Consider the following 22727-nt stretch of genomic DNA (forward strand, 5'->3'; position numbering starts at 1 on the left):
CACAGGTGATTGTAGTATGGGAGGGGAATGGACCAGCTGGGACACTAGGGTGGATACTGGGCACCCAGCACTTGACCTATTGATGTCTTTGTGTGACCATTGAGAGTGCATGCAACTGTTTAGTGTGATGCTTTGATGACTGAGAAATGGTCCATGAGACCCCCATTGATATCTGAATTGGAGATCACTTAAGGACACTTCCTTCCTAGTACTCCGTAATGGCCAAGGCCCTGCCTGGCACAAGCAAGTGCCTGCTCCACACACTTGGGTAGAAGCATGAGATGATGACAGCTTGGGAATGAGTGTTTCTTGCTTGCTGGTCTCAGCTATGATTAGTTCCTTTCCCAGGACCTGTGTCTTGGCCCCTAGGTCTCTGATATAGGGGATTGTGAGCATAAATATTGGGTCCTGAGCAATGGAGCTGCTTCCATCCAAGGTTCCGAGCATCTCAGGCATAGCCAGGCCATTGGATGGGACTTGTATCCTCTGTGCACTTCCCTCTGCTTTGGAAAATTAGAGCGCCTGGCTCTAATTAGCACCTGGCTCTTCCTGTTTGGTGTTGGTTTGCATTTTGATAGGTTCTTGGACATCTGTGCTGGGCACTGTGATAGATACTCAGGGAAATCATTCAAGTGTTATTTATGCTCTTAAGGCCTCATAGTTTGAGAACAACTATATAATGAACCATTGAGCTACATCAAGACATCAGCTCCATGGAAATTAGTCATATATTTGAAGAGCAGGCATTCAGGGTCTGGATTCCAGAATGATTGTGACACAGGCCTTAAGTGGCATTGAAGGCAGAGAGATCAGAATATGAGGGAAGTGACATGCTTTCAGGAGCTCAAGACACTTCCTGAACCCCTAGACTGTTCAATCAAGTAGACGCCTGGCCTTATGTAGAAGCCAAGATACAAGCTCTCAGACTGATGACAGGAAAGCAAGAAAGATAAGACAGATTCTTTAAAAAACAATGCTTACCTGAAAGTGATAGCTCATAGCTGTAGTTTTAGCTCTTAGGCACAATGTTCCTTAGACAGGTATTTTACATCATAGGAATGAAAGTTGGTGTTCATTTGAGAGTTGAGAACCTGCTTCAAAAAAAATCCTGAATTGTTACATTATGTTTAGACCTAATCTGAGGATGATTAGAGACACACAGATGAGGTGGATGCACAGGTGAAGGTGTCTGGCCAGGGATCCTATGGGAGACCACTCAGTAGGGCTCTTGGAACTTGGCAGGACTTAAGAAAGGGAGTCAGCTGTACAACTTTGGGTCAAACACCTGATGCAGATCCTGGCTCTACCTCTCTTATACACTTGGTGGCAGCATTGCAGTGTGCTCTGGAGGCCTCATGAGCAGATAAAGCCTACAAGCTCTGCTCTTACAGGCCTGCACATAATCATGCTTGCCGTAACTGAATGGGGCTATTAGATCTGAGTAAGCTCAACAATTCCTTGCCTCTGACCCCCTTTCCTGGCTCTGATGGTTCCCTTTGCTTCCCACAGAGGTAGATTTGGTGTGGTTTCACGAGCCAGGCGTCTTCAACTACTCGGCCTTGCTTCTGAGTGAGCACAAGGACACGCTGTATGTGGGCGCCCGGGAGGCCATTTTTGCGGTGAATGCACTCAACATCTCTCAGAAGCAGCATGAGGTGTGTTCTGAGCCCCACTCCCCAACAGCCATGCAGACCTGCAGCGGTGGGGAGCCTCTTGTTCCCAGAATGCCCTTCCAACTTTGCGTTTATTCAGCCCTATCTTGGTGTCCAGAAGTTTAGTCAGCCTGCTCCTTCCCCTCCCCTCCGTTTTCACCCTTTTTGCCTTTCTTTGGCTTATATTAGTTCTATGGGGGGATTTCATTATTATATCACCCCCTGTATCCTATTCCCTGCCCTTTTAGCTTTTATTGATGGATAGATATTCATTGTGCTGTGTCTATGAACAAGAGTTATAGTACTGCCAAGCTGACACCCATGTCACTTCCATAGGTCAGGCTTCCCTCCTGCCTGGAACCTTCTCTGGCTCTAGTGGCCTGGAGGCAAATCCCGGTTCTGCCTTTATCTCTTCAATTCTTAAGGAAGAGGATCCTTTTTTTTTTGTCTGAATAAACCAAAAAAAGCACCCAGCAAATCCATCATCAACTCGCTCGTGGATATTTTTGTTTATTCATACAATTAATTTGAATCCAGGGGACGTAAGTCTGGTCTTATCATTGCAGCTTCAAGTTTGTTTTGTATTCCTGTCTTACATCTTAGCCTTGACATTGCCCCTTGCATGGTGACAGTGTCTAACCTGGACCTCTTCTTACATCCTCCTCTGGGGCTGGGTTGGGTACCGAGCTTGCCATGAGCAGGGACAAGAAGATTCAGTCCCTCATCTCGGTGACTCTCACCTTCTGAACTGTGTGCCCTGATTACATTGGTAGGGCTTTGCCTGGCAGAAGTTCTTAGTGTAAACACTGTAAATGTGACCTACGCTCAGTCCCATTTATGTGGTTTCATATAGATAGGTGCTTTGTAGATTTGGAGTGAAGTTGCCAGTTAGGATCTTTTTTTTTTTTTTTTGGTCAGTTGTGGGGCTTGAACTTTGGGTCTGGGCACTGTCCCTGAGTTCTTCAACTCAAGGCTAGCACTCTACCACTTTGAGCCACAGTACCACTTCCCATTTTCTGGTGGTTAATTTGGAGATAAGAGTCTTACAGACTTTCCTGCCCGGGCTGGCTTTGAACTGCAATCCTAAGATCTCAGCCTCCTGAGATCTACCGGCGTGAGCCACCGGCGCCCAGCCCAGTTAGAATCTTATTCCATTCTTGTGTGTCCCAGTGGCTGCATTGCCACCATGTGTGAGTGTGGCTGGCACAAGGTCACGGTGGAAATTCACAGCATTAGTTTTGAATAGCCCCTCACCTGGGCTTCCCTTTCCAGATGCAGCTCTGTGTGCTTTCTGACTGCTGAGCCCCACACCTGTATACATCTCAGAGTAGTCCAAAATGTCCTAAAGTTTAGGAGACAGTGATGGTTTTTTAGGGAAGGCCATAGCAGGAGCTTAGGGCCTTTTGTTTCCCCTCTATCTTGTGCTGCTTTCTGTCCTGTGGTGTCCATGGAAGGGAGATGTATCAACATGGATCCTTCAGCAAATGGGGCTGAGCTGACACTGTAGTTAACACTGTCACTGTCTGCCAACACATTTGTAAGGAATTCTTCCTACCAAGTCAACTTCAAGGCTGCCTTTTAAAAAGTGGATTTCAAAATTACTTTCATTGTTAGCCTGTATTAATTGTACATATTATTTTTTTCTTGTTTAGAAAACAAATTTTAATCTTTCTTAAAATATAATTTTATTGTATTACTAAGGTATTATATAAAGGGGTTATTGTTTCATTTAAAATTTCCAATGCAGAGGCTGGGAAGGTGGCTCAGCGGTAGAGTGCTTGCCTTGCATGCATGAGGCCCTGGGTTTGATTCCTCAGCACCACATAAGCCAAAAGAAAAAAGCCTTGAGCAGAAAAGCTGAGGGACAGCGCCCAGGCCCAGAGTTCAGGCCCCATGACTGGACCAAAAATAAAAATTTCCAATGCATTTATACAGCGTGCACATCAAACCCAGCCATTTCCACCTATCCTAATTAATATACTGCAGAAATCAGTATTGTATTTTTAGGTTGCCTATTTTTAGACTCCACATATGTTAGAGAACATGTAATCTGGTCCTTCTATGTCTGGCTATTTCACTTAACATAATATAGCTCAGTGCATTTCCCTCAAAATGACAGGAGTTCATTGTTCTTTATGGTTGAATAATATAGATATAATAAATATGTAGATATACCATATATTTGTATCCATTCTGATGGGAATCTAGACTGATACTATACCTTAGTCCGTGTTGGTCAATAGAGCTGCATTAAATCAGTCAACTATATTGTATGTGTGTGTGTGTGTGTGTGTGTGTGTGTGTGTGTGTGTGTGTGTGTGTGTGTGTGTGTGTGTGTGTGTGTGTGTGTGTGTGCCAGTATTGGAGCTTGAACTCAAGGCTTGGCTTGAGTACTCTTGCTTGGCTTTTTTCTTAAGCCTGGCATTCTACTATTTGAGCCATGCATCTTCTTCCAAACCAGCCACTTTAAAAATGATTTTAAAAAAAACCCTATTCCAGTGTTTTATATTTTTGACAAAAGTAATTTTTTCCCACTTTGAATACTTTAGTTGTTGCTGTTCTTCTGTAGTGGGCAAGAGAGTGATAAGAGTCTTCCTTATTTCAGGTCATAATCACAGAAAGTTCAAGAAGGCCCCAGATGGCCCTCCTTCTCAAGCTGAGATTGTATACCCCAATTTAGAGACTGCTGGGCTCTGACCTCCATCATGTGTTTTTTAAGCTATATATCGGATCCTACCTTTTACTTACCATTTGTTCTTTTCCAACAGGTGTACTGGAATGTCTCTGAGGACAAAAAAGTACAATGCACCAAAAAGGGAAAGTCAAGAGAGGTAAGTGCTTTCACCAGTTACAAAACCCTGCATGTTCTCCTTAGTTGTCTAATATCGCGAGTATAGCTGTGTGCAGCTGGTCATGGTGTGTGGTTGAGTGGTCCTGATGAGCTTTGTTGGGCCATAGAGCCTGGGGAAGTTCATTCCTTCTGCTTCTAACTGGGGGTGGGCATTCACAGCAGATGCCAGACATAGGAGGCACTCAAGAAATAGAAGTGGAAATGTTCTCCTTTGTATGAATTGGGTTTATTCAAATGCTTGAGATTTTGAAACTATTTTTGATGCCCACCAACATGTGGTATAAGATTCTGGACTGATGGGTCTTGTCTACAGATTGAGATCTGGAGACATTTCCCAGACTTGGAAATTCTGGGCAGAGTCCCATCCCATAGGCCCTTCAGATGCTCTCTATCCAGGGAGCTCTATGAGACTCTCCTTTCTCTTAAGAGCCCCGAGTCACCCTCTACCCACTGTGCCACTGTGTCTCTGCTGGTGCTAGACACATGTCCAGGTTCTAAGACTGTGGGTGCCTAGTCGGATCTGACCATTGCTCATGACAGCAGGGTTGGGGAAAACTGTAGTTTTGAAACTCTAGTTTTAAAATGTATTTTCTTGCTAAACTTTCTTAGGAAAGTGCTCAAGCATTTGTCTCTACATCCAGTGTTCACTGAGGAAGTATGTGGACAGCAGGCATGGATGGAATTGCAGGGACCATACGGTCTTTAGAGTCAAGTGAATCAGCTCTTGGCACTGTCCACTCTGTGTGGACACCAGACAATGTCCTGGAGCCTTCCCCTGCAATGTGGAGTAGGGGTGATTATGAATTGCACCCTCCCTGCCAGTTATAGCAAAAGGAAGGGCCTGATTTAAAATAATTTCAGACTATAGCACTCCCCCAAATATCATGGAGGCTCCTAAATGGTGCCTTTGTTTTCCTCTTGTGGCCTTTATGAATTACAGCTGGAAACACTACCTCTTGGCTAGCCTTTAGCCTTGGGTGGGGCTGGGTGGTGAGAAAGCTATTTCTAGTTTTGTGTATACATGTAGAGAGTGGGTCCTGGAAGGCAGAAGCCTTCTATGCCATATAGTCTTTGGCAATTTGGCCAACCAAATGAAAGATGTGTGTTTAGTTATATATATAGATATATCTATCTATATCTATATCTATATCTATATGGTTTGTGTTTAGTGGTATATATATCATTCATATAGTGATATATAAATATTTACACACATACATTTTTATATATTGCCATATTGTTTATAATATAATATATAACATAATGTATATACTATAGCTACATATATAATATAGCAATGTCTATAGCAATGTAGCAATGTACAATTTTGAGGTCAACTCAGTGCTTGCTTTGGTCCCCTGGTCTTTGTTGAGTGTCAATTAGTGATACTGAAATTGACCCAGTAATTGTGTATCCTATGGACATAGAAGAGATAAAATTATTACTCTTCAGCTTATAGTTTAGGTATATGCAGGTGCCTGAAATGTTACAATCCACTCCATAGAACAAGTAGGTCACTGTATGAAGAGGAAAGGAGAGAAGCTCAGAACGGGCCTCACAGATTGGACATTGCTAGTGCTTTCATTGTCAGTTGACTCTTATCTCCCAACAGACAGAATGCCTCAACTACATTCAGGTGCTTCAACCACTCAATGCCAGCTCCCTCTATGTGTGTGGGACCAATGCCTTCAAGCCCACTTGTGACTACCTGGTAAGACTGGGGACTTTCCTTGTGGGTCACTTGTGCTCACGACAGCCTGAGCAGTGATTAAAGAAAAATGGAGGACTTTAAGGAGGCCTAAGATGATTTGTATCCCAAAACATGAAGGTATCCTCAGGCCAGCCATGTGAGCAATGGGGTAGTAATTCTTATCTGTAAAACTTTACCAGGCCGGCTGGGCGCTGGTGGCTCTCATCTGTAATCCTAGTTGCTCAGGAGGCTGGGATCTGAGGATCACGGTTAATGCTAGCCCTGGCAGGAAAAGTCCATGAGACTCTTATCTCCAATTAACCACCTGAAAACTGGAAGTGGTGCTGTGGTTCAAGTGGTAGAGCATTCACCTTGAGCTGAAGAGTTCAATGACAGCACCCAGGCCCAGAGTTCAAGCCCCACAACCAACCAAAAAATAAGATAACTTTACCAGGCTGTGAAAAGAATGTGCAGCCCACATGGCTCCTCTGTTCCTTATTGTCCACAACCAAAGTGTGGCACAAGGTGGGGTTCAGGGGGTTCTTGGGACTAGAGAAACACTCTAGAAAATGAACTGCTGACAAATGCCTCCAGGTGCCTAGACTCCAGCAGCCTGGCTGTGGTGGACTTGAAAACTCAGAAGTCTTAAGATGCCTTTGCTTTTATTCCATTGTAGAACTTAACATCCTTTGAGTTTCTGGGAAAAAATGAAGATGGCAAAGGCAAGTGTCCCTATGATCCTGCACATAGCCACACATCCATCATGGTTGGTGAGTTCTTCTCCTCAGGCTTTTCCTCTCTGAAGGTTATGACGTAGTGTTACATCCTTACATAGAACACTAGCTCCTGTTCCTTCTTTTGTCTTTCTTCCTTGGTCTCATTTCTTTGTGTGTGTGGGCTAGTTTTGGGGCTTGAATTTGGGGCCTAGGCACTGTCCTTGAGCTTTATCACTCATGACTAGTTCTCTACCACTTGAGCCAGAGCTCTACTTATGGCTTTTTGATGGTTAATTGGAAATAAGAGTCTCATGGACTTTCCTTCCTAGGCTGGTTTTGAACCATAATTCTCAGATTTCAGCCTTCTGAGTAGCTAGAATTACAACTGTAAGCCACCAGTGCTGGGCCTCTGATTTCAATGTGTGTGTGTGTGTGTGTGTGTGTGTGTGTGTGTGTGTGTGCTGGGGCTTCGGCTTGAACTCAGGGCCTGAGCGCTGTCCCTGAGCCTCTTTTGCTCAGCTATCACTTTACTACTTGAGCTACAGCTCCACTTCTGTCTTTTTTTTTTTTTGAGTAGCATATTGGAGGTAAGAACTCATGGACTTTCTTGCCTGGGTTGTCTTTGAACAGTGATCCTCATATCTCAACCTCCTGAGTAGCTAGGATTACAGTTGTGAGCCACTGACGCCTGGCCCTGGTCTCTCCCAAGAGTAGGTATTTATCCTTTGGCACAGACTCCTTAAGAAGAGTTTTGAATTCATCATTCAAAGAGATAGTCACTACTGAGAGAGCACACTACTTTACATCCATTTTTGGCAATCACTCTAAGACATTCTCCTTTGGGAGAGAGGTTAGCCACAGAAACTTGAGCTGCCTACTGTGGTCTCATCTCAGCAGTGACCTATAAGTCTTATAGATATTTACAATTATGCAGTCCCCATTATAAATGGAATAATTCCATTTATAATTTTTCTACTCTATGATGATGTAAGGTACACTGTATGGTGTCATTCATTCTTCACCTCTAGTGCAGTGTTCAGAGTATTATCCATATTCTCAGCACCTGATTTCAAACCAGGCCTTGAGTGAGGCGATTGGGCCTTCCTACATGCGATGTAAGTGTTCTGAGCACATTTATATTAGGTGAGGTAAGCTATATTGTTTGCATCAAAGGGAAATAACCCGTGTTTCGAGTGACAGAGTTTTCAACTTGGAATGATTTTGTCAGGTGTAACCTGGTGCAGCAGGGAGCATTTGTTATTCTTTTATGGGATTTGAGAAGTTGTTGCTTGCATTCAGTCAATACTTTGAAGTCCATGGTGCAAATGAATGTGGCAGCTACAATTATTCCAAAGAAAAGGCATAGCTGTAAGAACTAGAAGGGCATCCCAGCAATTGGAAAACTTCGTCTTTTACAGACGGACTTAATTCAGTTACAAAGAAATTGATCTTGATGCCACAGAGAAGGAGTTGTTCTGATTCTTTTTTTTTCCCTCTCCTCCCTGTTCCTGGGGTACTGAAGATGGAGAGCTTTATTCTGGGACAGCATACAATTTTTTAGGGACCGAGCACATCATCTCTCGAAATCCTTCCCACAGTGCTTTGCGGACAGAACAAAACATCCAATGGCTGTATGGTAAGATGTTCTGTAATGGTAAGATAGTAAGGTGCATACTGGGTGGGCATTGGTTCACTTCTCTTCTAGTGTTCCTTGAGCTCCCAGTGTTCTGAACTGTTAGCAGCTAACTAGAACTTTTCAAGGATCCTTCCAGAAACCAGGGCATCCTGTTTGGTTTGTTCTATGTTCACAGAGCACTACTTTAAGGTTGCATTAACCTCCTTCTCTGAGAACAGAGTAGAGAGATTTCAGTAATTGACACTTGATGGTAAGTGGCAAACTCAGATTTGTCACATTGGGATGTGGAGTTATTTGGGCATGACATCAGAAATCCAGGTTTTATGCCGCACCTCCAGGACCTGCTACCTCCAGATGATAGCTGGCTTATGCCCAGCTTTGGGAGCAGGTAGTAAGAGGCTTCTCATTGCTTTTTCCTGAAGGTAGTGGCCAGAGAGATTTTTGGCCTCTTTACAGCCTCTATTCCCTCTCCGGGGGTGGTGACTGTGGCCTGATATGCAGAGGCAGCTAGCTTCTCTTGAGAGTGGGCCAGAGTCTTAGAGCAACTGCTTCTTTTACAGTTAATTGGTTTGAGTCCCTTGTGGAGAGGTTGTTTTTCAGGACCAGCATCAGGGCCATCTTTCTGAGTCTGGCATGACCAGGCATGACACAGTCATCATTCCTGACTCTGGAGTTTGATTCCAACATAGTGCACACACTCCAGATGTCCTTGTAGGGAAGTCCCTAGCCCCAAGGTTGCACTGACTGCCTGTGACACCATTGGGAGCAGGCAGTGACACACTCTAAATGTAAGGACAATCCGGGGTCATGTCTCTGCAGACCCTAGCTTTGTCTCTGCTGATGTAATCCGACAAAGCTCCAACAGTTCTGAGGGTGATGATGACAAGATCTACTTCTTCTTTACGGAAGTGTCTGTGGAGTATGACTTTGTTTCCAAGTTAAAGATCCCCCGCATCGCGAGAGTGTGCAAGGTAAGTACTGCCCTGCTAGCCTAGTCTTCCTGTCCTGTAGGATCAGGCCTGGAAATGCACCTTTTCCTGCTACCTAATCCCCTCCTGCAATAGCATTCACTGTTGGGAGGCCTGGCAGATGCCGTGTATTTGTTATCAGAACCTCTCCCCCTTGCCAATAGCGTTCATGGGGACTAAGGTGATAATCGTACCCAGCCTGCACCCCATGAGCCTGTGGTTTTCAAGCACTGCCCTTAGACTTCCCAGAATTATAGAAAAAGTTAGGTTTTGTGGATTGTGCTCAGGGAGCTCAGTCAACTCAAGAATGAACGAGTCAAAAACTGAAGGCTAAGAAGTGAGAACTGCACTTAAATGTTTGTCAGGTTCTAAGCTTGATGTATATGTGTGGAGATTTGAGGCAAGGATGTTCTTAAAAGCAGATGCTCAGCACCAGAGAACGGCCATGGGTAGAGTTAGCAAATCTCAAGGGTAGCTTAGCTGGCATCTTAGAGAAGGCAGGGTGACATCTTAGATATAACATCAGGACCCACAAAAGACAATTAGCTGCAGTGGTCAGACATTTATCCCATGTGGAAGTCATTCGATTTCCAGTTGCCAAATGGTCTTTCCTTGTGGTGACCCTTATTAGAATCTCTCCTCATAGTAACAAAGATCTCATGCCACTAATACACAGAACTGCCGCACTTCCCTTAACAGCCCATCACACAAAGCAGAAAGTGGATGCTGTGTGGACCTGAGTTGTTTGCCTAGATCTTCTCTAGCCAGGGCTCACTCAGTGCCCAGGTTGCTCTTCACCCATGGTTGTCTCACTCCTCCTCTTGCAGAGATATGTACCACCAGTGTTCAGGCCAGGCTGGTGCCTTGCATGGTGGGTGCTTAATACAAGTCCAGGGCTGCCGGCAGGTAAATGAAGCATTCTAGCAGCAGCCCAACCTGAAGGTGTCAGTGCCCTCATTCTCCACTGCTGCTGCATGCAGTTCCATAGCTGGTGGACCTACTTTGGCTGATCTTGACACCTAGCTCTAGGGTAAGGCTTTGCATAGTAGCTAAGACCCACTCCATCAAATTCATGCGATGAGGCTTGGTAAGGCTTCTGTGTCCCCTCAGAATCCTTTTCTGGTCCTGTACCTTTTCTCACTGCTGGACTGAGGCCGGAATGCCATTTCGTGCACAGAGACTCAGAAGCCCATGAGACAAATGGCCACTGACAAGCTAGAAATTTCCTCTGCTAAAACATCAGAAGGAAAAATAAGGGCTTCTTACACACTTCATCATTTGTCTTTCCGTGATTATATAGTAGAGATGAGAATGGAGTGGGTTTTCAGTGTGTCCAAAATAAACAAAGACTCTTTCATTTCATATTCTTTGGCATGCACGTTTTCAGTTCACTGGTTTCCATGACCCATGGAACATTCATTCTAAGAATTCCCAGTGGATGCTTAAAACCACAGACAATACTGGATCCATATGTGCTATTTTCCTACACATATATGCCTATGATAAAGTTTAGTCTATGCGTTAGATAAAATAAATTAAAAATTAAATAAAAAATTTAAAAAATAACTTAAAAATTAGATAAATAGAACAGACTCTCAGACTCTGTATCTGAAACCGTGGGAAGGTAACCATAGAGAAGGTGGATCAGTTGTATTCTCTCCCAGCTATGAAGTCTTGAGAGTTCACTCCTTTGGCCACTGCACAGTGTTTAAGAACAACTTAGTAGGCCCTTCATTCTACTATATGTCAGCAGGTAGAATGGAAGTGGAGGCTTGGATCTGTCAAAGAGGAAATTCACACATTCACCCAAGATAGGTTTCATGTCTAGAGACTGCCTGCCACCCACCAGGCCCTTATGATTCACTTAGAGGTTGTTTGGAGATTCTCACACTCCAAGAGCCAGTCTTGTTGTGTCAGAGCTCATTCAGAGTGCCGCAGAGTAGTTGTTTCAGTTGTCATTAGATGAGTTTTAAGAGAGAGGAGTTTGTCTGCTTTGTTTTAATTTGATCCAGAAAGTGTGATCTGAGCTAGCTAGCACTATCTACTTTCCTTTCACTCAGCAAGGCTTGTCCAGGTCATGCTGTGAGCTAGTGAGGTGGTTGTTCCACCCCGTATGCAATACCTGCTTATGAGCCATCTAGGCTCTCTTACCATGACCTGTCTCTTGGGTCTTAGGGGGACCAAGGTGGTTGGAAGGTCTTGCAGAAGAAGTGGACCTCTTTCCTGAAGGCCAAGCTGATCTGCTCCCAGACAGATATGGGTCTGACTTTCAACATATTACAAGATGTCTTTGTACTGAGGGCCCCAGACCTCAAGGAACCCATGTTCTACGCGCTCTTCACCCCACAGCTGTAAGTGCTGCCCTGGACAAATGGGATATATGCCCTCCCCAGTGCCCCGCTTCACGTCATGCACTCACACAGCCTCTCCTTTGCAGGAATAACATAGGGCTGTCGGCAGTCTGTGTCTACACACTGTCCATGGTGGAGGCAGTCTTCTCTCATGGCAAGTTCATGAAGAGCATCGCAGTGGGCCAGTCTCCCATCAAGTGGGTACCCTACTATGGTCTGGTGCCCACTCCGCGGCCTGGAGCGGTGAGCAGGGCACGGGCTCTAGGGAAAGGTTGTTCTTCCTGTTCAAGGGTCTTGGCCCTGATGATAACATCTCACAAATGCTAGGGCCTCCTAGAAAGTGAGTCTCCTGGCCACCGTGAGTCTATACCATGCCAGGCATCCACTGGGCCTGAGAACTGAAGAGGGAAGCCTGACCCTTTGCTGTGTATTGTTTAACAGGTCTCAGGACGCTCTTCCCAAAGGAATGTGCTACTGTCTATTTTGTGGAACTGAATTTGCATAATACAGTTCAGTTTCCTGCAGAAAAAGACGCAATTTCTCTACCGGTGATTTTTTACTGTCATGAATCAAGAGTTTTAGGCTGATCTGGCTGCCCACTCATTTGTCATGTAGTAAATGGGCCTCCCCTACCCCCACCCCATGCCAGCTCTGGATGCCTGGCCCTGACCAGATACCATCAGTTCTTTAGTAGGCACTGAAAAATTAGTTTATTGTACTCATAAACTTTGGAAAGGTCCCAAATTTGAGGAAACTGGCACCATTTTTTCCCCCTCTTTCTCTATCATCATGGTTGGGAATGTCCAGTCTGTGGGTCATGTACAATCTGAGAAATTATTTGGTGCATGATGGGATAGCCATAAATGCTTCCAGTCAGCTCTCATTGGCTGCCTCTAGCCTATTATTGATGATATCATATGGCTGGAGAATGATGTTATAAATATTCAAATGGCCTCTAGAAGAAAAAAAAATTTTGTTTTTCATCAATGTTTGTCAGAATCCTTATCTTTATGGAAAGCTATTATGACAAGTGTCTTTAATTTCCAAAGCTTGGAGATTAGTTCATTGATAGATAATTCTTCCCCTGATTATGTGTCAAGATCAGTCACATTTTGTGGATGTGATTTAAAATTGTGTCCTCTGGCTCCTGGGAAGAGGCCCCTTTAGGTATTCTCTGTCACCCTTCTTTGAAGACATTCAGTGTGGCTGTAGCCCTCAGTGCTACAGCTGAGGAGAATACAGAGGCTGTGCTTGCTCAGTGATGGGTGTGCATGTTAACCAGGAGAAATTTTGCCCTCACAGTGTGTCAACAGCAAGGTACGCACAGCCAACCATACCAGCTCTTGGAATTTACCAGACAGAACACTGTTGTTTGTTAAAGAACACCCTTTGATGGATGACTCAGTAACTCCAGTAGACAACAGGCCCAGATTAGTCAAAAAAGATGTGAACTATACCCAGATCGTGGTGGACAGGACCCAAGCCCTGGATGGAACCATCTATGACATCATGTTCATCAGCACAGGTGGGTTCTGAGGGCTTCACAGTCACAGTGAGTCTGTATCCTTGGGTAAGTGATTGGAAGTATACTTAAAATCCTTTGTAGGTAGATCAGACATCTCTCTTTAGGTAAGCCATGTGGTGGAAGCATGAAAGAATTATGCCACCTGAGCTTCCAGGTTTCTGTGACCATCAGCCACCTAGAGAGCTTGTTTGAACATGGAAGTCTTGGCCTATATCTGGAATAGGCTTCTGCAATAAAGTCCCTGTTGTGGAAATGCATGTAGCGACTGTGAGCGCTGAGCACTCTGGCATTTCCTAAGTGCTGCGGGGAGGCCTTTTTCCTGGCATTGGGAGGAGCCAGACTGAGATGGGTCCTGACCTGTGGGGAGCACCCCTTCTGTTCACTTTATACTCTAGGACCAGTACTCCTGCCACAGCAGCTGACAGGGCATCAAGCCAACCCTGAGAGCTTCCCAGCTGACTTGTATGTTCTGGCGCCTTCCTTGAGCCCTGTTGAGATAAGTCCCTGGAGAGCCAGTGGAGCCCAGGAACCACCTTTGTTGATGAGGGTTGTTGGGATCAACCATGAACCAAGGATTAAGCTTTATAAGAAAAAAAGAATAATCTGCAACTTGAGTTTCTAATAGGTTATTTGTCAAAGGCTTTTCCTTTTGTTCCTTATGCAACACTGTCCTCTTAATCTCAGTACTTCATTGAGAGTATTTTGGAAGTGGTTTGGTGAGCTAGGTGTGTCCCTCTGGGGCTGCCTCACTGACACTGTGACTTTGGCCTTGCAGACTGGGGCACCCTCCACAAAGCTGTCAGCCTAAAGAATAGCATGCATATCATTGAGGAGACACGGATTTTCCAGAACTCGGAACCAGTTCAAACCCTACTGCTGTCTTCAAAGGAGGTAAGGGGCCCAGGCAGTAGGTCTGGTGGCTGCCTTGCTGAATGGCTTTATAGGTCTGTGATGTGATAGATACTGGCCAAGCTAGTCTTGGCCACCCTTCTCTTCCTGGCCCTGATATGCTAGTCTTGGGACTCATACACAAAGCTATTCTGTGACTATGAGATCTGAAGTTTGGAATGGAGGAAGGCAGAACTAGGGAGACAAAATTTCACTGAGTCCTTAGTGCAAGAGGCCAGTATCAAGGTGAGATAGACGTTGTATCATGAAAATGAATGTTCTTGTTCTCTGAACCAGTGAGATCAGACTATGTTGGCTAGAAATCATGTCATATGAAGACTTGTCAATGTATGAACTCCTAAGAGAAACAATAGGATACTCGACACCTCATTCTGTTGACACTGTACTTTCTCTTGAACCAGGGACTACAAATGTTTTCTGTTAAGAAATTGACTGGATTCTGGAGGGTTAGAGGCTGGAAGCCTGGCCTGCAGGCCCTTAACTTAGCCTGTAGCTCCATTTAGCTTGGAGAAGACATAGAGGAGCAAGCCTCCTGGTAGACTCTGAGTTTATCATGCCATAAACTTTTTATAGCTCATAAAATAAGTTTTTTTTCTGTTCAACTTATAAAAACTGCAGGGCCAGCCACTGGTAGCTTGTGCCTACAATCCTAGCTACTCAGGGGGCTGAGATTTGAGGATCATAATTCATAAGCCAGCTCAGGCAGGAGAAGTCCATGAGACTCTTACCTCCAATTAACCACGTAAAAACTGGCAGTGGAGCTGTGGCTCAAAGTGGTAGAGCACTAGCCTTGAGCAAAAAAAAAAAAGCTCAGGAACAGTGCCCAGGCCCTGAGTTTAAGCCCCATGACTACCACCAACAACAACAACAAGCATAACAAAACCTTTACCTGGAAAGTTGGACAGGAACATTTAGGTTGGAAGTGCTGGGTTTCCCCTGTTGATTATAGCTTACCATCATATGTCACATGTCCACCTGGCTGTAGAAAGTGTTACTACCCTATTTTACAGCTGAAATGGAGAAATGAGGAGCAGAATACAGGTAAGTCCATTTTCTGAGATCTGTGTGTTGGCCCTATTACCGTGGGCAGCCAGCCACATGCTGCTCTGTGCCTCATATTCTTCACCATACAATGGAGGGAAAGAAACCTCCTCACTGGGTCACTGTGAATGTTATGCAAATCTTATGAAACATTACATCCACAGTGAGAACCTGTGAGCTGGGCCTACACCTGCCCCTACCAAAAGACAGCACAGGGCAAGAGACTTCTTGTCTGAACACACCACACATACCATGCACACACCACACACTACAAACATGAGATCATACACACATCACACCATATACTCACTACATATAACACAAACATGCCATGCATTTACTATATTACATCATACTCATATAGCCAGTACCCCACCACATACCACACATATCAGATTTAAACACACACAGACACCAATTGGCACACCACACACTTTACACTATCCCCATACAAATCACTTACTGTACGCACACACATACATCAAACAGTACGCATAACAAAACTCACCACACACTACACTACATATAGCACACATTCTCCATGAACACCATATCCAATATCACATACAACTCCACACACCACATATTTGGTACACCCACACACGTATATCATTTGTGTGTACTACATACACAACACTGCAAGAATCATACTACACACTTAACCACATACATCACATTACACAACATCCACATTTGCCATACATACCACAATCCATCCATGTTGTCTGACTCTGAACCCCATGACTCAATAGGGCATTGTGTCTGCCCTGCCCCTCTGTCTATCCCTGCCTCCTGAGACCTGCATGGCCCCTTTGTGATATGCCTGTCATTTTCCTTCACAGTCCTGAGGTCATAGATTGGGAGAACACAATAGAAGTAGGGCCTGTTAGGCATATGTCTCCAGCCATGGTCTCTGTCCATGTCTCCAGATGTCCTTTCCCTGCCCCATGTAGCAATATGTCTGGCCCACATAGGGTGTCAGGGAGATCAGGCCTCACTTCCCAGGAGATGAACGTCAAATAATGTATGTGAGTATGTTAAACCCACTTTCCTTGATTCAGGGGGATGGAACTTGATTGTAAATAATAAATACAGTGGGCTTTCTACATCTGGGGTTCCATATCTGTAGTTCCCCATTTGCAATTCTACAAATCATAGGAAGAAAAAAATCAGAAAATTATTGAGTCTGGATTGAACATATGTAGAATCTTTCCTTGTCATCATCCACTAAAACAGAATGGTATAAGAGTGATTTATGTGCTTAGATAACATTGAGGGAGGATTTCATGTCGAGGGGAGGGGTATGCATAGGTGTTACCCCAATCTCTGAAGGCATTGAACACTTACAAATTTAGTATGGAAAAGGGGTTCCTAAAAATCAACTCCTGCTGCTACCAAGGGGTGACTGTACCTATTCTTTCAGCTAATGTTAGCATCTACTAGGAGGCCTGGCCTGAAGCAGGTATGGCCCACTGTGGTTTGGAAAGTTGTTCTTTCCTCCCTTAGCCTCTGTAATATGTGGCTCAGTTGTCACATGTTGATGTCATTTAAACATGTTTCATTTGAGCCATTTGCTTAATTGAACTACCCATCATGGAGAAGCAGGCTGAATGTCCTGAAGGGTAGAAGCCCCTTGGGATGGACCCTTCTTCCCTACAGGCCATCTACCTCCACAGCCACCCACCTGCATCTCATTGTGCAGAGATTGGGCGACGTTCCTTCCAGCCTGCCCAGTGCCACAGGTTCTGGTCGGCAGGAATGTCCATACTACCTCACAGGTGATCCAGTTTGGTCTTTTCCCCCAAGAAGTGTTTCTACTCTGGCATGGTATGAGATCCCTCAAATTGATCCAGGGAAAGTTAGGGTTATGTCTACTCAGGAATGCCCTTGACAGGGTGTCTGATGCTGGATCAGACCTTGTTTCCTGTTGTTGTCATCCTGGGAGACTTCCTTTCTACATTTGTGCAGCACTCAGAGACATGCTCTCCTCATTCCCATAGCTGCTGGAGAGGCTTCGTGCCCACCATCCATGACGTCCACCTTATATCTGTTCTGTCTCTGTCTCCTACACACAGGGTAGGAAGTTTGTCTATGCCAGCTCCAACTCAGGAGTGGTCCAGGTCCCCCTGGCCTTCTGCGAGAAGCACAGCAGCTGTGAGGACTGCGTGCTGGCGCGGGACCCCTACTGTGCCTGGAGCCCATCTGAGGATGCCTGTGTGGCATTGTACAAGGGCAAGAAGCCCAGCAGGTACAGGCTGGGACCTTTGAGCATGCACCCCTATAAGTGCACAGTGAATGATGGGGATCCCTTTGTGTTGCAGGGCTTGGATTCAGGAGATGAGTGGTGAGGTGTCCTCATGCCCTGGTGAGTGATTCCACGCTGCATGATCCCTTGAGGAACAGTAAGGCTGTTCAGCCATCTCAGGAAGCTTCTCTTCTGTTGTGTTTTTGTGTGCTTTGTTTTCCTTTCTCTATTCTGAGCAAAACTCATGTGTCATGTCCCAGAGCTGTGACTTTTCCCTTTTCTTACCCTTTTCTACCTTTTTCTTTCACAAAAAAGTGCTTAAAGGCCCATACATGTAAAAAAAAATGTCTTCAGTGGATTCATTTTCTGTCTCCACCTTGTGCTCTTTCATGTCCTGCTTACCTGGAGCTCCTTAAGCAAAACTGTGAGTTGTTAAGAATAGGAGGAAAGGGGGCTGGGAAGGTGGCTCAGTGGTTGAGTGCTTGCCTTGTATGCATGAGGCCCTGGGTTCGATTCCTCAGTACAACATAAGCAGAACAAGCTGGAAGTGGTGCTGTGGCTCAACTGGTAGAATGCTGGCCTTGAGCTGAAGAGCTGAGGGACAGCACCCAGGCCCAGAGTTCAAGCCATACAACCAAAAAAAAAAAAAAAAAAAAAAGAACAGGAAGAAAGGAGTACTTGAGTACAGGTTGACTAGCTCTAATCCAAAGCCTTCAAATCTGAAACATTTTGAGTGCCAATGTGATTCCACAAGTGGAAAATGACATATTGCAAAACCGTTTCATCCAGGAAATTTAAAATATTGTATAAATTTACCTTCAGGCTGTGTGTCTAAGATACATCTGAACCACAAATGAATTGGATGATTAAACTCTAGTTCCCTTCCCAAGTTATATATGTATGTATGTATACATATATATGTGTATGTATATATACACATATTATATCTACCCTTTCCCAAGATATATATTTCAAATTTGTAAATATTACAAAATCTAAACAAATTTGAAATCTAAAGTACTTCTGATTCCAAACATTTAAGACTGTAATTAGTTCTGATGGTGTTCACTCTTCAAAATCCCACTGTCTGCAGTTGGCCATTGGGAATGTGTTGTGGCTACAGGCAAATGTGGAACTGGGTCAGGATGCTTCAGCTCCAGCCCTCTTCCCTCTCAGATTAGAGAGCCATCTTTGTGCATGCTAAGAGAAAAAGAAAGCAAGAGTAGGACTAGCACCAACAGCCAGCCTACCTTGCGGCTGCCAGCAAGGCAGCTAACTCAAGATGCCATTGCTGGTACCCAGCTGGCCAGTGCTCAGCCTCCCTAGCTGAAGTGTTTTCTCCAGGGATATGGGATAAAAAATGGGATTTCTTTCTTTTTCTCTTTCTAGTTTTTAAAAATTGTCATTGTAAAGGTGATGTACAGAGAGGTTACAGTTGCGTAAGTCAGGAAATGAGCACATTCTTTTTGAACAGTTTTTCCCTCCCAACCCCTTCTCCCACAAGATGTATAATTCATTTTCTTTTTTTAAAATATTTTTTATTGTAAAAATACTGTATAGAGGGGTTACAATTACATGGGCAATATAATGAGTACATTTCTTTATTTTATTTTATTTTTTATTGTGAAAATAGTGTACAGAGGGGTTACAATTACATGGGCAAGATAATGAGTACATTTCTTATCAAGCATTGTAGCCTCCTCCTTTGTTTCCCCTTCCCATCCCTTCCCATCCTCCCCCCACCCCCCACCGTATAATTCATTTTCAACAGTGTCTAATGAATATCACTGATGCACTTGTTCACTCTTGTCCCACCATTTCTGGGCTCCCCTTTACCCTCCCCTGAACAGATAAACTCACATGCAACACAAAAGGTATAAAAAACAAAGAGTGACAAAGGAGAAAAAAAAACACAAAAAGAAAAATAACAAAAAAATCCTCTCTTGTTTCCCTATCTTGGAGTTCATTTTGATAAAGATACTTTTATATGATCATATCACACAGCTATGGAGGCTTTGTGATATCCTTCTTTGATCTCACTGTGTTAATGACTAGATTCTTCTTCTATCATCCAGTGTGTTTACTTGTAGATTTATAGGCACATTCTAGTTACAACAGAAGAGAGAAAGCGTGCAACCTATGTTTCTTCAGGTCTCACTTCACTTAATATAATTTTAAGAAATGAGATTTCTGTTACTTAGAGCTGTACAGTTGTTTTTGTCCCCGAAGGCTGCTAGTTGGGGCTTGTCTTGCTTTTTGGTCATATATTTTATCCCCTGTGTTCTGAATATCCATCTTGCTGCAGTGGGTGAGACTCTTGAGTCATCCATAGGAATTGACCTATTTCTGAAAGCAGTTGAAGAGTATTATTGATGTGAACATTTATCTTTATGTTTCAGGTAAAAGTAAAAGAAGTTTACAGCGTCATCATTATTTTAGGCATGGTGGTATGGTGGTTCTTAAGTGCTACCTAAAGTCCAACCTGGCACAGGTGGTTTGGAAGTTCCAGAATCAAACACTGAAAGCCAAGAGACTTAAATATGGTCTTGTGGGTGGGAAAAACTTGCTCATCTTCAACCTGTCAGAGGAAGACAATGGAGAGTACCAGTGTATGTCAGAGGAGAGGGTCGGCAGCAATACAGTTTCACAGCTGCTAGCCAGCTATATCCTAGAGATGAAAGTGTTCCCTTGGTTTCAAATTCATAGGCCACAAAGATGGAAGTCAATACTGTAACCTTAAAGTGTCATCAGCATGTACTCATGGGTCTTCTCCTTCAGCCCCAGGTATATCGTAGCCGATATACCTACCTCCTTAGGGCCATCATCTTACCTCCTGAGTTCATGCTACCACCAATTCCTGGGATCCAAAGATTATAGTCAACAGAGTCCCCCAGCTCCACTCAGAGAAGACAATGTATCTCAGGTCGAATGACAACAGCTGCCTTCTTGCGTCCCTCTTCCTGTTTATCTTCTTGGCCTACAACTGCTACAAGTGCAACCTGCTGAGACAGTGCTTGAAATTCTGCTCAGTCCTGCTTCTTGCAAAGAAGAAGCTCAAGTCAGCTTTTTCTGATCTACAGAAGAGCATAAAGGAGACACCAGTGGATCCCGGGAGCTTCTCCTAACAGAATGTAATTCAGCCCAAGCCAGCTCTGGTGTCTGACAGGGACAGCTGGACATCATCACCAGCAAAGTTCCCAAGGCAGGGAGAAATCACAGAGAACTGACAAGTTATCCCCAAAGAGAAGCCTTGCTCCTTCCCCAGCAGACTCATGGAATGGCTTTGACCAAACAAGGGAATAGAAAAAAAAAAAACCCAGATGGGGCTAAGTGTTTGTAGAGGGAGTAATACCAAAGGCCAGCAGAGGGTCAGCTCTCCAGGCTCAGCTACTACCCACACACTGTGCTTCTGGACGCAGGTGTAAGCCCACAACTGCACTTCTCAGGCTCTGGCCAATAGCAGCCTGATAGGCCTGGCTGGGAGAGACTGAAAGAGAAACGTCTGAGAGCTATTGCCCTGGCTTGTTGTGGGACCTTCAGGTGTGGGGAGGAGAGTGTGGCCAGCAGAGGTGGCCACAGGTCCCCAATCCCCAGCTTCAGATGCAAGGTGAGACCAAGTGTTTGGTCTTCCCTCACTCCTGCCCACCCTGACAGTAGCTTCCTGAAAAGGAAGCTTCTTTGGGTAACCTGCCTTTCTGCTATGTTCTTGACCCTTCTATCACCTTTGAAATTAAAACCCTAATCCCTTCCCCTGTCTATCAAATACCTGGAACCATTCCTGTGCTTATGACAATAAAAACAGACTTCCCCAAGCCACCGTTTTCACATTCTCCAAGCCCGGAAGTTTATGTGAATAGCATCTACCTAACTGGTAACATGTGCTTGAGAAGATTTGGCTTAACAATATGATGGCTCTTGCACTCATAGCCTGCACTCATAGTCTGCCAGTGAAGGAGTCCTGGGCTCTTTGACACGTTATTTGGACTCAACAGGAAGAAGAACTTTCTCAACATGGAGAAAGTTTCTGAGTGTGTCTGTGAAGGTTTCTACTGCACTCCGGATTCAAGCCCCATAGAGACACGATGTAAAACACCTGACCAAAAAGTATCTGCAGGCATCTAAGTTCTGGGTTGTTCCTCAGCACTGAATAGAGCTTGGAATGCTGAACCACAGAGACTTCAGCTACTTGAGAGGCTGAGGCAAGAGAATTCCTGAAGCTCAGGAGTTCAGGCCCATCTTGGACAACACCAGACTCCACACACATACTTGTGCATTCATCACATTTGTATCCTTCTATTCACACCCAGCATGTTACATTCATGGATGTACATGGCATACATTCCGCACTGGCATGCCCACACACACATATACCACACACATCACCAAACTCAACACACATGTATTCATGTGGTATGTATACCACATATGCATAACTCCACAAATCACATATTAGTGCCCCGGATATGTGCCAATACATACCTGCACATGTCACACACACTTTTGCATGTACCATACAGTTTCCTGTACAAACTACATGCATATACTTGTACACACATAAGACTGGACATGCACACACGTACACTTGTATACATATGACAATATGTATACACTTGTATACATATGACAATATGTGTACACTTGTATACATATGACAATATGTGTACACATATGCCTGCACATATTTCATAAAAGGTACACCTGTATACACACTATGTTTACCTGTATCATATGCCTATACATGCTATTCTTATGCCTTTCTGTATGTTTCATACACGCACACACACACACACATATGTATTGGACACAAGAGGGGCTGGGAAGGTGGCTCAGTGGTAGAGCGCTTGCCTTGCATGCATGAGGCCCTGGGTTCCATTCCTCAGCACCACATAAGCAGAAAAAACCAGAAGTGATGGCGTGGCTCAAGTGTTAGAGCTCTCGCCTTGAGCTGAAGAGCTGAGGGACAGCGCCCAGGCCCCATGACCAACAAAAAAACCAAAAGCAAACATATACATGCATAGTCACACAAAAGCAAACATATACATGCATAGTCACACAAAAGCAAACATATACATGCATAGTCACACAATCTTTGGCATGCGCACTGTCTTGCTGCTGGTCTCACTTTCTAGCCCATGAATGTGTG

General features: G+C 44.4%; 1 pseudogene; it reads left to right on the top strand.

Moving 5' to 3' along the window:
- Nucleotides 1–218: 218 nt before the first annotated feature.
- On the top strand, nucleotides 219–21405 carry LOC138834917 (semaphorin-4D-like; annotated as a pseudogene).
- The last annotated feature ends 1322 nt before the right edge of the window (nucleotides 21406–22727 follow it).

The sequence above is a fragment of the Dipodomys merriami genome, unplaced genomic scaffold (genome assembly GCF_024711535.1).
Source record: "Dipodomys merriami isolate MVZ:Mamm:240054 unplaced genomic scaffold, mDipMer1.0.p SCAF_22, whole genome shotgun sequence".
NCBI lineage: Eukaryota > Metazoa > Chordata > Mammalia > Rodentia > Heteromyidae > Dipodomys > Dipodomys merriami.